The sequence below is a fragment of the Anabrus simplex genome, chromosome 9 (assembly GCF_040414725.1).
Source record: "Anabrus simplex isolate iqAnaSimp1 chromosome 9, ASM4041472v1, whole genome shotgun sequence".
Taxonomy (NCBI): domain Eukaryota; kingdom Metazoa; phylum Arthropoda; class Insecta; order Orthoptera; family Tettigoniidae; genus Anabrus; species Anabrus simplex.
Window position 1 is genome coordinate 103,380,787 of NC_090273.1, and position 18,498 is coordinate 103,399,284.

General features: G+C 41.8%; 1 long non-coding RNA gene across 2 annotated transcripts in view; it reads right to left on the minus strand.

Annotated features, from left to right (window-relative positions):
* The window catches only part of LOC136881206 (uncharacterized), a 986,266-nt gene that overhangs the window by 347,143 nt on the left and 620,625 nt on the right, over positions 1–18,498 (minus strand). For both annotated transcript variants that reach the window (XR_010860995.2, XR_010860996.2), the window contains exon 3: positions 16,082–16,142. This is a non-coding gene — a long non-coding RNA (uncharacterized lncRNA). The remainder of the gene's footprint in view (positions 1–16,081; positions 16,143–18,498) is intronic.

Here is an 18,498-nt window from a genome sequence, read left to right on the forward strand (position 1 = left end):
GCATTGGCGAACAAATTACTTCATCAAGCTGTCGTATACCAAGCCTTTAATCTCCTTTGTTTTAACCAATGGAATTTGAGTTAAATTTTGAACGAAAAATACTGCGTGAATTACTTCGTTGAATATTGAACATCTTTGTAATTTCTATATCTTCTTCTTCTTCTCCTTGGTTCGAATGGGCCTACTTTGGATCACGCTTGTTCAGCTGTTACGTTTCGATTTTTTCCCATTATTGGCGTACTTTCTGCCGATGTAACTCCTTTCTTTCGTCTGTCTGGGGGTACATTTCTTCCGGTTGTTTCCTGAAATCCATGGATATCATTCAGGATATGTTGTACAGACCATCTGTTTTGAAGATCTGACATTCCCAGTTCTTTAATGCCCTCCTCAGTTTCTGTCATCGAATCTTTTTGTTCTGCTAGAAGATGAACATTTGTTTGTAAGTTGATTTACTTCGTAGCGACACAGATAAGTCTTATGACGACGATGGGATAGGAAAGGGCTAGGGATGGGAAGGAAGCGGCCGTGGCCTTAATTGACGTACAGACCCAGCATTTGCCTGGTGTGAAAATGGAAAACCACGGTAAACCATCTTCATGGCTGCCGACAGTGGGGTTCAAACACCCTATCTCCCGGATACTAACCACACTTCAACGGCCGCGGCTATCGATCTCAGTAAAGAAGAAGATGAACAGGTGATTGGTCAGTACTTTTGGGAAGCAGTCTTAATTTACGGCCATAGAAAACCACTCTCCTTTTCCTAGCACAATCAGAGAGCCTCTATATGTTTGTAGAGCTCGGAATTGTGCCTTCTATAGAATTATTCATCTTCCTTTACCGGACGTAACATTTTCCTCAAAATTCTCCTCTCTCCTCGTTACATATTTTCTCATTTATTTCATTTAGGATGGGAGGTACACCCCGTGTACCCTGAGGCCCCGGGTTCGATTCCCGGCCAGGTCAGGGACTTATACCTCGACCTGAGGGCTGGTTCAAGATCAACTCAACCTACGTGATTAGAATTGAGGAGCTATCTGACGGTGAGATAGCGGCACCGGTCTAGAAAGCCGAGATTAACGGCCGAGAGGAGTCGTCGTGCTGACCACATGACAGCTCGTAATCTGCAGGCCTTCGGGCTGAGCAGTGGTCGCTTGGTAGACCAAGGCCCTTCAAGGACTATAGTGCCATGAGATAAGGTAAGATAAGGTATCAGTAAGAGACCAAGAATTATTGCTTCCTTTGCACTATCCGTGAAGTGAGAATTGCTGGAAATACCAGGAATACGACGGTGATAGTTGCTGTAGTACAGAAATGTGATGAAAAAATTAACTGTAATTCTTATGCTGCTTCAATCTACCTAGATCACTTAATACATTTTCCACTTGCCATCAATCAATGTTAAATGGAGAAATACGACACTAGTTCGTAACTATAGGGGGAAGGGTACTATTTCAGTAGTTGCATGGAATTTTAATGGAAAAGCTAATAAATCACTCTCCACTAAATCAAGGGCTTTAAATATGATGATGATGGTGATACTTGTTGTTTAAAAGGGCCTAACATCTAGGTCATCGGGCCCTAATGGTACGAAATGAGACGAAATGCAATGACAAATAAAAAGTCCAAAATCTTCTGCTGACCAGAATTCGAAACGTGAAGGCGAAGAATGAATGGATGGATATGAAGTTAAAACAATCAGTGGATCCGACCCGCAATGTCTCGCATTCACATAAACTGACGTGAAATAACAGTATTACTGACCAAGGGACTGCATTCATAACATAATACTGAATCGATGATGCTTTTAGTCAAAAGGTGTCCAAAATCAAAGTCATCGGCCCCTCATAATGGTACTTATCGCTAGGAAAGTAGAACCATGTTATTTGTGATGTAGCGGTATTAATCAAAAGTAGCATAGACTCGCGTTATTCCACACATTATGGTACTAATCACAGGTAATGAAATTCGCACATGTAATACAGACCTATGGGGATTCGCACATTGCGGCGCCATTTACAGGCAACGCAAACCTATGGTGTTCATCACGTAAGTGTACTAACCACAGGAACTCGCGCTATCCTTTGGTGTTCCTCATATAGCGGGTACTAATAAAGGCAAGCCAGAACCATGGTGTCGCTCATATAGTGCTACCAATCGCAGGTACTATAACAGCCGGCAACGTACTCTTTTGCTACTAATCACAAACCTATTGTGTACCTAAACAGTGGTACTACGCGCAAGTAAAAGCGACCCATGGTGTTCCCCGCGTGGTGGAACTAATTACAAGTAGTTTCATAATTCTAATACAATCGTCCCTTGGTCGCCACTTTTAGTCGCCTCTTACGACAGGCAGGGGATACCGTGGGTGTATTCCTCGTCTGAGTCCACCACACACAGGGGTTTGTATCTTTGGTTCCCGAGAGGTATTTGATTTCCCTCAAGTCCGCCGACAAGCCGGTTAGGACTCTCCTATCTGCTACCTGGGACGCGCCACATGGGAGTATCACCTCTCCCCCTGCTATGCCAGTGTAGTAGGTTCGTGGGGCTTCAACTCTAGCACTTCAAAAAGTTGTAGACTTTTCTCTGAATCTCAGATGAAAGTTTCTCTGAAATTCGATCCCTTGTTCCTTGGACTACTTGAACAGAGATATGAAAAGCTATGTGAAGGTCAACTGAAAGATTCCAGTAGATTTATGTGCTTGCACCTTCGCATGAAACTTATTTTTTCCCAATATGTTCCGTCGATGTAGTTATTTGCCAGGTCCCGCGAGTTCTGAATACCTTTCACAGGATGCATAGTTTCTGTATCAGTCAGTTTATTTAAGTACCTTAAAAAGGCAATTCATCTTCTTTGCTTTACATTCTCTATATGGACGAAAAATGGAAGGGGAATAGTTTAACCCTGTGATATTTTACGTACAAGTGTACACACACTTCTGTGAACACAGGAATAGCTGCATCTCTCCGTTTCAATTATTTGCTCTGGTCTGCACTCCTTTGTGCTGGAACTTCGTTAATGGCCACCTATTTGTTTCCAAGCCCGTATGTAGATCCATGGACACGAAAGTTAACCCGTTAACGCTCACATTTTTTCATACTTTTTTTTTGCGACGGTGGTTGGTTGCTAGATATGGGGACAGTTAGTCCAAATATACTTGACCGCCGTCCGCACACTGATCCGGGATGAATATTGGCTACACATGCAGCCATCCAGTACCGGGGTAACTGTGATAATGAGCTTTGTCTGGTGAAAGTTGCACTGATATAAACCATATAAACACATTATATTAAATAATATTCTTATTTCTACCTTTTTTACAAATTTATTGGGATTTGGATTTGGTCCCGTTTTACAGTCAGATTCCCTCTCACCGCAAACATGTGGAGGGATATATTCGCTATTGCATATTTCAGTAACGGTAATGGTTTGGGTAAAGGGAAATATACTCAGGCAAACACAAACCTTCGAAGCAGAAGAATTAATCATACACAGTAAAAATTCCCAGCACCTTCGGGGAATTGAACCCGGGGTTCTCTGAATTGCAAGCTAATATCTTGACTGTTCCGTCAAAAATACGGACAACATCCCTGTCGTGTTATAATGGGAAAATTGTCATGCTCCATGGCTGAACGGTTAGTGAGCTGGCCTTGGTCCAGAGGGGCCCTGCTTTAACTCACGACGGGTTTGGTAATTTCAACATTCATTGGTTAATTCCGATGGCTCGGGAACTGGGTGTGTATGCCGTCTTCATCATTATAATGCATCATAGGTAGGGCCCCATCTTCATAGAACCGAGGGTCGCTTGTATGGCGTCAAGTCAAAAGACCTGCACCCGCTTCTTCGGAGTGCACACGCCATTATTATGGAAAATTAAAACATTCAACACATTTATTTCAAGTTGACATCCATTCATTCATTCATTCATTCATTCATTCATTCATTCATTCAGAGTATTGGCCCAATGAGCTATTAGCTCAAGGGAGGAACTGTGCATAACAGTGACGGTCTAGACAGAAAAGATAAACCCGGTGTCCCTCAGGGGTCAGTTCTAGAACCAATACTTTCTGATATTTATAACCAATATATATTTACCAAAAGGTATCACATGGTGAGGGGCATCTGGATTTAAACCCACGGCCAAAGACAAAAGTCAAAAGTGGTTCCTGAGACTACAGATATCTGAAATAACCAAAGCAAGTCTTTTTGTTATTATTACTATTATTATTGTTTTGTTTCGTTATGGTCATTCATAAAGCGCGTTGGAACTTGTTTATTGGCCTCCCTCCTATTCTTCCAAAATCTCTTTATTAGCTCACTGTGCTGCCTCTGTCGTTCTTCTGACCACTTTGTACCAGTCCTGCTCCTAGTTTTGACAACACATGTGTGTTTATTTACTGAGGCCATGAAGACTCGGTGATTTTTCATGTCGTCTTGCCCGATGATCAATTCATTCAGGTCTCCTCTTGTTTCCTCTAACCAATTTATTCTCCTGTTTCGGGAATTTATTACATTGAATATCATTTTTAAAGTCTACTTTTATCCATCCTAAAAATTTGTCCAAAAATTTCAAACGCCTCCCCCGTACAGTATTGATGAAACTATCTGTTTAACCATAGAAGTATGCAGTTCGCCTTTTGATCCAAATTCTTGTATGGGGCCTAAATTTATTCTAAGAATTTCACGTTCTTGTTTTTCAATATCTGCAATTTTAGAATGACCTCCTAAATTTAAGGTTTCTGATGCATATAGAGCTTCGGGTAGAATAACTGTTTTGTAATGTTTCAATATAGCATTACTCGTTTATTGTAGTAAATGAAACGGCGAATGGCTTTCAGTGCCGGGATGTGTCCGAGGAATTCGGCTCGCCAGGTGCAGGTCTTTCGATTTGACTCCCGTAGGCTACTTGCGCGTTGTGATGAGGATGAAATGATGATGAAGAAGACACACACCCAGTCCCCATGCCAGGGGAATTAACCAATTATGGGTAAAATTCCCGACCCTGCCGGGAATCGAAGCCGGTACCCCTGTGGCCAAAGGCCAGCACGCTAACCATTTAGCCATGGAGAAGGACGTTTATTGTAGTGATTCCATGTCGGTCAAAATGCCCTCCGAAGTTTTGAGACCGTTTCTCTATTGGCCAAACTCTTTAATCCCGAAGAAAGAATTATTTCTCCAAGGTATTTAAAATAAGATACCTGTGAAATTGTCCCATGTATGCTTAATCATCAGCCCGAAGGCTGGTTGGATCCTCAACAGTTCCGCCATCAGCTGTCACAGATGGCCTAGGCATCACTGAAGAGGCGTACTAGGGAAATGAGGAGTGAGGTAGTTTCCCGTTGCTTTCCTCACTGAGACAGAAGTTGCTATTACATATCAGTTTGCCAAGCCCACTGAAATGCATGCACCAACCGACCCTATGAGCAATAGTTTCAAACCATTCATGAGCATCGCTCATACCTCAGTCACTTTCATATTGTCAAAGCCAAGTATAAGACAGAGACAGATCAATGAAAGTAACAAAATTGCTCTAGCCTATGCCAGAAGACATAGTGCACTGTAAACACTAGGTCCCGCCAGCAAAGGCACCTGTGAAATTGTCCCATATGCCGTTCCAATTTGATCTCTCTTGCACTTTTGCTGAACATTCTGCATAACACTTGGTTTTCTCGAATGATATCTGAAGGCCTGCCTGTGATGCTATTTTGTGTAATGTCTCGATAGCATACCTAGTTTCCTCCTTGTTCTTAGTGATGATAGCTAGGTCCTCTGCGAAAGCAAAGCATTTCACTTCAATTTTGTTCCCACGGTCCCGATGCTTATGCCTATGATATCCTTTTCGAACTCTCTGACGACTTTATCTAAAACCAAGTTAAACAGAAGAGGATAGAGTCCATCTCCTTTACGTACAACTGTGTGTACTTCAAAAGGGTCAGATATTTCCCCAAATATTTTTACCTTAGATGTTGTGTTTGTGTCCGCCTCTGTGGTGTAGTGGTTAGCGTGATTAGCTGCCACCCCCGGAGGCCCGGGTTCGATTCCCGGCTCTGCCACGAAATTTGAAAAGTGGTACGAGGGCTGGAACGGGGTCCATTCAGCCTCGGGAGGTCAACTGAGTAGAGGTGGGTTCGATTCCCACCTCAGCCATCCTCGAAGTGGTTTTCCGTGGTTTCCCACTTCTCCTCCAGGCGAATGCCGGGATGGTACCTAACTTAAGGCACGGCCGCTTCCTTCCCCCTTCCTTGCCTATCCCTTCCAATCTTCCCATCCCTCCACTAGGCCCCTGTTCAGCATAGCAGGTGAGGCCGCCTAGGCGAGGTACTGGTCATTCTCCCAAGTTGTATCCCCCGACCAAGAGTATGAAGCTCCAGGACAATGCCCTTGAGGTGGGATCCCTCGCTAAGTCCGAGGGAAAAACCGAACCTGGACGGTAAACAGATGATGATGATGTTGTGTTTGTGAGTGTGTGATGTATCAGTTCCCCGGTCTTCTGATCCAGTCGAAGTGTCTGTCTGTCTGTCTGTCTGTCTGTCTGTCCACAAAATCATCTGCCTTCTTCAGGCCCACGAAGGTGACTCGTGTTTTGCTTCTGCGGATCTTCAGAATCAGTTTCAGATTCCATATCTGTTCATCACACGAACGCCCTTTCCTTAAACCCGCTTGTTATTCCCAATTGAAATGATCTGTTTGCTTCTACAGTCGGTTTTGGAGGGATTTAGATAGAACTTTATAAGCAACGGGTTATGGGGATAGACCTGTGTAATTATTCGGATCTGTTTTGTCACCATTTTTATGAAATGGATGAATCAACACGCATTTCCAGTACTGAGGAATCGCCTCTGTTTTCCAAATTTATGTTAGGATTGTGTGAATTCTTCTAGTAAGCTCTTTTCCTCTAGGTTTCAACATATCTGAAGTAATGCCATCTTCTCCCGGTGCTTTGTTATTTCTAAGAGATCGAATGATCTCTGCTGTTTCTTCCAGCGTCAGTGGAGGCGAATCTGGGTTTGGCGTGGGCTTTTCGAAGTGCAATTTCTCCTTTGGTGGGTCACAATTGAGTAGGCCCTGGAAGTAATTTGCTAGGATCTTGCAGTTTTCTTTGGATTTGGTCTCTAGTGTGCCATCTGATCTACGGATACATATGCTTGGTGGCTGATAACTGGACATACTCTCACGGAATATCTTATAGAAATTCCTACAGTTGTTTTGTATGAAATCCTGTTCTATGTCTACGAGTTTCTTCCTGTCGTATGAGAGCCTGTCTCTGCGAATTATCTTGGCTATCAATTTCTGAGTCTTAATGAATGCCTCCCAAAGTTTAGTCGTCTGGTGTCCGTTCCAATTTTTCTCCACGCTTTGATTCTGTCTTCAATTGCATTATTATTAAAACATCTGTGTTTTCGTTTCCTCAGAGGCTGTCCTAACTTCTGTGCCGATGTTAGAATTGTATATCGTAAGTCAGCCCAATTCTTGGGATCTTGTTCTTTTATGCCCTGAAGTGCACTTGAGCTTTGTTTAAGGTATTCAGGATCCACTCCTGATAATCTATGAAATTTTGGCTTCGATCCATTAGGTTGGAATTTCACTTAGACTTCGATTAAGTAATAATAATAATAATAATAATAATAATAATAATAATAATAATAATAATAATAATAATAATAATTGCTTTACGTCCCCGTAATTACTATTACGGTTTTTGTAGACGCCGAAGTGCTGGAATTTAGTCCCGCAGGAGTTCTTTTACGTGCCTGTAAATCTACCTACACGAGGCTGACGTATTTGAACACCTTCAAATACCACTGGACTGAGACAGGATCGAACCTGCGAATTTGGGCTCAGAAGGTCAGCGCCTCAACCGTCTGAGCCACTCAGCCCGGCATGTGATCAGAATCAATTACTCCCTTACGTACTCTGACATTTTGTATTTCACAGATGTTCTGTTTGGAGACTGCTACAGGGTCGATATGAATTCCCCTAATAAGGGATTTGGTGACTCGATGTTTTCTTCTTTTCTTTCTTTTCTTCTTCTTCTGTTATTATTATTATTATTATTATTATTATTATTATTATTATTATTATTATTATTATTATTATATATAATTCGCTGGGGCCATCAAGGACCACGTTAAGTATTGTTGCATTTGACACTGAACTTGGTCTTCTTTAGAGCCCAAATTTCCCTCATTCTTTGTGAGTGGGCCTGCTTGCGCTACTCTGTCCAAGGGGCACCGTGTCTTCTCTTCGGTTGCTCGTCTCGGTTTAGCCCGTTCGTCGATATTTTCTTGCGGAAGAGATCTCTATTAAGGGCGTCTTCAGCTGAGATATGTAGCATTTGCAGATCTTCTTTGGTATTTCTAAACCAGGGAATTGTGGTTTTGGGGTTTGAATCAAAAAAGTGAAAGATTTCTTTAGTTAACTTTCTTCCGTCCATTCTTTTCAGATGACCGTAAAATCGTGCCCGTCTTTTTCTGATTGTGTCGGTAATTTTCTCTATTTTGCTGTAGACTTCCTCGTTGGATCTCTTTTGATGGATTCCATTTCTGTACTTTGATCCTAAGATTCCTCTCACAATTTTGCGTTATCTTTTCTCCAGTTCTTCAAGGAGTCCTTTGTTGGCATATACAGACAGGGTTTCGGCTGCATATAGTTATTATTATTATTATTATTATTGCCGCCCTAGTGACGTAATGGTTAGCACTTATAGTTGCCATCCTCAGTGGCCTGCAGTCCACCTTCATTATTATTATTATTATTGCAAAAACTCATCTCAAACTACTTAAAGAAGAACGCATTTCCTGATGCAACCAGACTCCCGTGATATTCTCCAACAAGAGAACTCTATATTAATGAGCTATTACCGATGCGAAGCAGATCGTGAAAGGTGCTGCCAGGGCTTTTACGGTATTAGGTGATCTAAGGTCTCGGTTATTTGTGTACAAAGCTATGTTTGTCGATGCATTTGCCTAATTGGCAGAGCAAGTTCGTTATTATAATATGCTTCACGAGTCTGCAAGTATCAAGACGGGAGAATTACGATACTGATTTTATTGTATCTCACGCTGCCAATGTAGCTGAACTTGTATTCTATAACTGTTTGTTTTAGAGTATAGTTTGTATGATATTTGCATTATGAGCACATTGAAGATAAGCACAGTAATATATTTTTATATATTTAATATCAGTGGGAAATCTGCTTTGATATATAAAATGGTGTCAAATTTCCCTTTAGAAAAATCAAACGATCATAAATATGCCTTTCAATAAATGAAACTAAAATTAATTATGATTCCTTTATTTGCATCTAAGGAATCGTTTTCGAGACATATCAGTATGGATTTTGGAGTTGACACGTGTAGGGGTCTGTGCATTGAAAAGGGTACACGGACTCAAGGCCTATGAAAATACTACGAGTGCAATAATAATTATCTGGAGCAGAGGTGCTCAGCTGAGCGCCCGTTGAGGCTAGCCCAGTGCGGCCGGGCTGGCCTGACGTCATTGCGGGCAGCTTACGTAGCAAGCATACGTCACAGTGAAGCGAGAGAGCTTTGACGATCGATTGTGATTCGAAGCTCTCCTCCATTATTCAGCGAAGTGTTAATTGAGGTACATTATTTAAAATAAAACTCTATAATCTCAACAAAAATTCCTGATATTTTCAAGATATTCCGGTTTGATTTACAAAGCGCTCGACATAAAGCAGTCAATTTCATTTTCTTATATTTATTCATTCAAAGAAAACTGACACGTTATAATGTTTGTGTTACAATCTAAAAAGGTACAGGGTTTAAGCGTACACGCTACAATTCACAATTCCTAGGATGGGAATGACGGTGTTTCCTTTTAAAAAGAAGTAAAATTCCTCTTATTCATTAATGAAAAAGTGAAAATGAAAATCCACAGCCTGTTTCCATTCATTCGACCGGGCGACGAGGATAGGAATTGTGCCGGCTGCCGAAGCCTGTCGCACTCCTTTGGGACAATGATTAAAGAATGCCAGATGAAATGAAATGATACTGGAGAGTGTTGCTGGAATGAATTTGACAGGGAAAACCGGATACCCAGAGAAACACCTTTCCCGCCTCCGCTTTGTCCACCACAAATCTCACATGGAGAGACAGGGATTTGAACCACGGAATCCTTCGTAACGTCCAATCCAAAGTGAGAACTCGCAACAACGTAATCCAAAAATTATGTGGTACAACTTGGGGTTCAACAGCACCTTTACTCCGATGTACCGCTTTGGGACTTGTGTTCTCGGCTGCTGAGTACTGCGCTCCTGTTTGGCTGAATATCCCTCACACCAACCTCATAGATACGCAGCTCAACACCACGATGCGTCTCGTCACTGGCACAATAACGTCTACACCCACATACTGTCTACCTATTCTCAGCCATACCGCCCCACCAGATCTTCGACGTAAAAACGCTCTCCTCAGGGAATTTAAGAAATCAATAAATAATCCCCAATTACCAATATATGACGACATCGCCGATGTTCATCTGAATCGTCAAAGGTCCCGAAATCCACCAATAAGAACTGCAATAGAACTGAAGAATACCAACTTCAATATTACTAAGGAATGGCAGGGAAGATAAGATACTAGGCCTGAGTCAACTTTGCCACACATAGGATCGTCACTGCCACCTGGATTTGAGCTTCGTCGGAAAGCCTGGTCTACTCTTAACAGGATACGATCGGGCCATGGTAACTGCGCAGATTTCCACCACAAGTGGAAAATAATTCCTACGCATAACTGCGAGTGTGGTGCCTCCAAGAAGACCATCCTGCACATTATCAGCGAATGTCCAAAAAGAAAGTACAGTGGCGAAATCAGTGACTATGCTCATGCTCTTCCAGAGACAGCTATATGAATAACCTGGATATAAATATATAGCTTGTACTTCAAAATCATTGTGTGTTGTATCTGTAAAGCCATACATACATAAATAAATAAATAAATAAATAAATAAATAAATAAATAAATAAATAAATAAATAAATAAATAAATAAATAAATGCCTTGAATAACGAAGTAGACTACATTTTACCAAGAGTAAATCTACAGATGAGGATTTCTCGTTATTGGGAGTGAATAATGAAAGGAGTTCCATCAAAACATCGACCGCTTTGCAGAAGAAGGGTAAACAACGGGATTTCTTGAGAGTCCGTAAAAAGGAAGACAATAATTTAAGTATAAGGAAAACAGTTCTGCGCACATGAGCGAACACTGGAAAACAACGTGTGCCACGGAGCGAAATGACAACAATTCTCATAAAAAAGAAGACACAATCTCCATTTACGGATAGATTCGATCTGTTCAACAAGACTATCGTAGAAATAAGTAGATGAATAAGTTTATACAAATAAATACCTTCAAAAGAACTCTGTAACAACGAGAGCTCTGAAGACAAACACATTTCAAAGAGAACCAGAATCGAGTTCTTTTAAAAGCTGTAAATTACGATGAGTAAATCCTAATGTAATTAGGAAAAAGAATACAATCAACTTTGAGGGAGTTCGTTTAATTACCTATATTTAACTTCACATTTTAATTACAGTAACATGAAATACTTCTCATCTGCTGATTTAATCTCGCTAAGATTTACTTAAAGTTATTTGAGACCATTTGTTGCTACATTTTACATTTAAGTCAAGTCATATCTTGTAGCTTGAGAGGAAATTGAGTATGATATGAAAAATCGGCATTTCAAATAATAATAATAATAATAATAATAATAATAATAATAATAATAATAATTGTACTGGGAGGTACACCTCTACGCCGCACATTTAAATCTTGCACCAATTAAAACTCCTCTACAGGAGAAACACTGAAATTGAAACTAGACCTATTTAAACGTTTCCTCTGAAGATGTCACTACCGTAATTTTGTGATTATGAAGTTGCCACTTCTCTCCGAATTTCAACTTGTTTTTGTTTTCCGTTCATCAAGAAATTTGGATATTCTCTCAGAGAGGTAACTACAAAAATCTATGCTCATGCATTCTGGTGCGAAGTGAAGGAACTTTTTTGAAGAAATTTTTTTATTCATAAGTTTTTCCTTTACTAAATTTAGTTCACTCATTCTTGGGTTGGCAATATTTATCCTTTCTTTCCGCCTGTTTCGAATTTAACCAATGAAGAATTTCTGTAATTAATTTCCAACCAATCGCGTATTTCTTCTTCGATTTTGAGTGTAAACTTTGCATCCTCCAATAAAATTCTGTGGGTGTGTCTTGATTATTCATGAAAGGTCTCGAACCTTCCCCGAGGGTTTATAAACTGCGGATTTTCACGGCTCTTGGCCACTTGATCAACATCTAACTAAGTGTGTGTATGTGAAGCAGGAGGCGGGAGGTGCCTCTTTCATCAGACATCAGGTTTTCAGCAAGGTAATGACCGTTTAACATCTTTATTTCTTGCTAGTTCAGCAGTTTAACACGCTGGAAAGGTCCGAAACTTTTATCAAGTAACCTACTTTTCTAAAAATGTAATTTTCTGCCGGCTTATGTAAAAACTTCATAAAATCTGTAACTGTAATTCGGGGATAAAGAGTGATGCACCCTCTCGAGTTCCCCTTCATTTTGGTTTGAGATGACTACGGTTTGGTAACTGATTTTCTTCTCTTCCTCAGTGTTTTAAATTTCTTTCTTATACGGGTCACCTCCATAGTTTTGGAATAGCCCCTGTTTCATCGGCCTAGTGCCTTTTAGGTTTTAAAGAATGCCTGTTTAGGAGTACAAATTCACGCCTCCATTCTATTTGGTGTTTCGAGCCATTTACTTAACCATTATTCGTGTTCCATGAAGGGCCAGTAGGTTGGGTACGAGATACCACTGTTTCAATTGTAAGTTTGGCCATGGAAGGCCAAAAGGTATAAGATACTGTTGGAATTGCCTTGAGTAGGCTTGTGAACTGAGAGCACATTAGCTCTTTTTCAAGTGTTGTAATAGTGCCTCTGGGAGGTCTGAAATTGCCATTGTTGGAGCTAGTGCTCCATGTACTGGGGATTTTCTGCCCTTGCATTAAAATTTGTGCTTTGGTAAAATTGAGCTAAGAGCTCAAAGTTGTAAAACTAGGGGCTTGTAGCCAAAGAGTGTAAAAATCACTAAAATTGGGATCTTTCTTGTCTTGTTTCTAGTTTGTCATTGTACCTGATATATTATCGTGTTCACTTAGTGAAAGATAAAGTTTGAAATTCTAAAAAGGAAAAGGAAATTTTAAATTCCATTCTTGACTTTGTAGTTAGACCCGTTCATCTTGGCACCTTCTTTCACCTCTGCGTCCACGGGTAACCCCGTAATAATAATAATAATAATAATAATAATAATAATAATAATAATAATAATAATAATAATAATGGCGTGTGGCATCTGAGGGGGCCTGGTGCGTCTATGAGGATGGGGTCGTACCTATGATGAATTTTAATGATGAAGATGGCATACACACGCAGCTCCAGAGAGATCTGAATGAACCAACGAAGGTTAAATTCCCCGACCCGGCCGGAAATCGAACCCTGGATCCGTGGACCACAGGTCATCACGCCAACGATTTAGCCATGGAACCGGACATTTCAAAGACTAAAATTATGTCATTTGAGAAGAAATCTAAGATGACTGAATGTTCAGACGGAATACGATACAAACAGGCCGATCATATTAAGGCATATATCCTCCCAGTACGGTAGTAGAGTAATCAATTCGAATCGGTTGTAGTTTCACCTTGTGGATGGGGGTGGTAGAATACATCCCCGGTATCCCCTGCCTGTTATAAAAGGAGCCACAAAGAGGGACCAGATGCTCTCAACTTGGGAGGGTGGGTTGGCGAATACGATTCCCCCCTAGCTGAGTCTGGCACTGGTTCCACTTGTGCCAGGCTCCTCACTTTCATCTTTCCTGTCCGACCTCCATTGACCAACCTCGACGGCATTACGTTTCCGAGGCATGTCACTACCCCTTTTTTTTGCCAATATATTCATTTTTCGAAGAATTTTTCTTCTGATTAGTGTTAATTGAGAATGGTTGCCCACTTTCACTTTTTTCCTACTTGTATAACGTTATACTAACACATCGAAGGTTTTCCGTGACTGAAGTATGGTAAACGGCTAGGATTGGAAAGGTACTCACCGTGGCCTCAAATTACACTCGCAGCATTTGCCTCGTGTTGAAATGGGAAACCACCAAAAAATATTATCGGGACAGCCAACGGTGGGATTCGAGCCTACCATCTCCCGAATTCAGTCTCATAGATGTGCTCACCTTATCACACCGCCAACTCTTTGCGTGACAGAAATTTCAATACGGGTTTACACTGAACTTATATCACTGCAACAGGGCGAGTTGGCCGTGGGGTTAGGGGCGCACAGATGTGAGCTTGCATCCGGGAGATAGTGGGTTCGAACCCCACTGTCGGCAGCTCTGAAAATGGTTTTCCGTGGTTTCCCATTTTCACACTGGGCAAATGCTGGGGTTGTACCTTAATAGAGGCCACGGCAATTTCCTTCCCACTCCTAGGCCTTTCCGATTCCTTCGTCGCCGTAAGACATATCTGTGTCGGTGCGACGTGAAACAAATAACAAAAGATAAAAGAAATACTGCCAAGCTTAAGTGGGCTCTAGAAATTCGCACCACCGGGAAACTATAATGATTTTTAGTACAAATATATTTCCGGGTACATGTTCAGGATGTCAGATGAGCAATAAACGAAGAGAATATGGAGTTTCATCAAACCAAAGTCGACAAGGTCAATTTGGTTCCAATAATGTAAAAAAGATCTGAATGAGATCGGTATCCCAGAATGTGAGATTAATGATAGGGTGAAATTCAGACAGATGGTCAAGAACGATGAAAGTTTTAAGATGGAACCTAAAAGACTGAGATGATCTCTACCCGAATAGGACATGAAGGCGTTGGCTGATAGACTCAAATACTGGGAGGAAGACTAAACTGGAAGAAGAACAAGATCTAGGCACTGAAATGAATATCACGCAGTTCATAGACACTGGACTCTATACGCGAAAAAATAATGTCTTCTATTTTCAGTATATATATCGTCACCGTATTAACTATATTTATGTTTCATCATACTAGTGTCTGAGTGTTATGAAAGGTGTTGCTCATAGGGTCAGTCGTGCTGCAGTGGCACATTCTGGCCCAGTGAGGAAAGCAATGGCAAACTACCTCACTCCTCATCTTGCCTAGTACGCCTCATTTGGGCTTTGCCATTGGTTTTTGCAGTTTCGCTATAACTGCATAACCTTTGGTGGTGCTATTTGAGGATCCAACCAGCCTCTGGGCTGATGACCTAACAGACACAGACAGACATGTTTCATCATGTTTTAGTAATGGCTTATGTTCGAAGGATATTAACCGTGTAGGCTACATACACATTTTTCTGTTTTGTCGTCTTGAATCGAAAGCTTTGTCGTTAGCAACCAGCAATGTATAAATAAATAATGTGTAAATAATTACCTTTGCGGTTTTCGGAAACTACTAGGTGCCGGAATTTTATCCGACAGAAGTTCTTTTACGTGCCAGAGTATCTACCGTCACGAGAGTGACGTATTTGAGCACCGTCAAATATCACCGGACTGAGTCAGGATCGAACCCGCCAAGTCGGGGTCAGAAGGCCAGCTCCTCAACAGTCTGTGCCACTCAGTATATAAATACTAAAAATAACTACGCTTTTACGAATCCTTTTCACTTACTGTTAGTTGCCGGGATGGTTGGCTGCAGGATGACGACACTACCTTGCTATAGTGACAGGGTGGTACAGCCCAAACGGAAAACATACCCTGGGTGTGCACATTAGTACACTGTACGACCGACCACACTATTACTATGCTTTCCGAACTGAACGAAGTCACGTTGACGTAGTAAAATGCATTGCCCTTCTCTTCACCTCTAGAACGGCCGAAGATTCCAGTAACTAACGGTATGCCAATCTGTTTGTTCATAGATTACATATATCAAAGTGCTTCGAGTTATAAACTAAATTTGAATTTATTATTTCTGTAACGCATAATTACTTCAGTATTGAAGTGGACACTCAGAATGAAATTATCAAAGCAGATTTACTCACCGATTTAAAAGCAGTAAGACGGGCGAATGTATCAGCACAATATGCTCAGATTTTCATAATCCTGAAACAGATTAAAAACAGATTAAAAATATGTTAACTCATTGCTGAAATATGCATATTATGCATAATATTATTATTTCTATGTTTAGATTTAAATGATTGTTCTGACCAACAATGTTGGAAATTACTATGGTTCAGTTTTAATATTTCCCAGAAAAGAAATCAAAACGGGCAATGAAGAGACGTAGATAGAATGAAATATGACGGGCTGAGTGGCTGAGATGTAGAGCGCTGGCCGTCTGACTCCAAGATCGTGAGTTCTATCCCAGCTCAGTTAGGTGCTATATGAAAATACTGGATTACGCCAGCCTTCTGTCGGTAAAATGTAACAACTTAGACTTTCACAGCCGGCGTTCAGTTCTATACAGGCTGGTCGGAAACAACGTCAACCGGGTATATGAGAGTTAGAGGGTTGTACACTCATGTTCACAAAAACCAGAACACCTCGTTCATATTCACAGGACGTATGCATTAGTACGCTCTGAAGAAATGATTAGCATTTGAATCATGTCGGCTCTCAGGTTCAAGGTTCACATTAATATCTCGGCGCACTACCTCCGACTAGTAAAGTGTGACTGTGGCTCTCGTTGTCGCTATAAACCGAAGGTAATGGATCAATGGGGCTGGAGCAGACGTGCAGGATGCCTCGCAGACGTCTGTGAGAACCGTACCGTAAATGAGTAAGTTTGAAAGAGTGCGCATTATTGGCATGAGAGAACGTGATGCATCCATTGGGGTAATTGCTGCTCGTGTGGGGCGAAGTATGTCGTCAGTCCGACGGATGTGCAAAAATGGTTCATAGAAGGCCGTAGAATACGATGAGATGGGTCTGGTCGCACTACCCAGACCACCCCCCGAAAAGATAGACACCTCATACGAATGGCATTGCAGGACAGATCTGTGTCCTCCTTGGCTCTGGCGCTACAGTGGGACAGTGTAACATATCGTACACTATCAGGAGTGACCGTCCGTTGTCGTTTATTACGGCCTGGGTTACCGGCGCGTAGTCCACTTCTCCGCCTACCTTGGACTAATGTGCATAAACATGCTAGACTGCAATGGTGTATGGAACGACGTCACTGGGGACAGGAATGGCAGCAGATAGTGTTTTAGGACGAATCCAGGTTCTATTTGTTTGAAAACTATGGCCGCATTTTGGGTTTGCCGCAAACAGGGGGAGAGGCATCACATTGACTGCATTCGCCCAAGACATACAGCTCCAACTCAAGGCCTTATGGTGTGGGGTGCTATTGGGTACAACCACATATCACAGCTAGTATGTGTCCAGAGCACTGTGACAAGATTGACCTACGTGAATGACATCGTGCGATCCGAAGTCATACCCTCTCTGAACAACACCCCAGACGCCATATTTCAGCAGGACAATGCGCGACCACATGTTGCTGCACGAACACGTGCCTTCTTGTTGCCACAGGATGTCAGACTGTTGCCTTGGCCCAGCCGATCACTGGACTTATCGCCGATCGAAAACCTGTGGGATATGCTGAAACGACGGGTGCGGCGCTGTAACCAATGCCAACCACCAAAGATGAACTGTGGAACCAGGTGAATGCAGAATGGATGGCTGTATACCAGGACGCCATTCGCGTCTTATACGCGTCGATGTCACCATGCATGGAACAAGTTGTCAGTGTGCATGGGGGACGCAGTGCTTACTAAGTAAGAGGACACATGCTGAACCTAGGTGATTGAAATGCTAATAGTTTCTGCAGAACACACTAATGAATATGTCCTGTGAATATGAACTTTGAAGATGCTCTGATTTTTATGAACATAAGTGTGTATATTTCTGGATATAAACGCAAACTGACGACCACCTGTCTAATTGCATGTATTGCAACGGCGCAGCAGTTCTGTAGCACTCTCGCGGAAATCCCCTTTGTTGTACAGTGGAACAAGCAACGGGTGATAAACAGCGTACATGCCTGACCACCAAACAGACGTACTGTACACAACTTAGCTCATAACACGTGTGTCATGTGACGACCACATGCATCGCACTGGCTGTTTACCTGTGCCGTACAAACGCCACTCGTCACGAGAGTTGGGAGACATGCTTTAATGTACATTGCGGCAGGGTGTAGCGCCCGTAAAGCAGCACGTATATACAGAGAACACTTTTCCAACAGGCATTATCCTAACTGGAAGACGTTTATTTCCGTGGATACCAACTTCACGCCACAAAGAGCCGGCCAAGGTTCCCGCTAAAGACATGTCCGAACACCAGACTTTGAAAAGATGATGCTGGATCGTGTGGCCGACCACCCAGCAATAAGCACACGTCAACCTGCCGTGAAACGACAACTTCGAAGGATGCGGTGTGGATAGTACTGGCG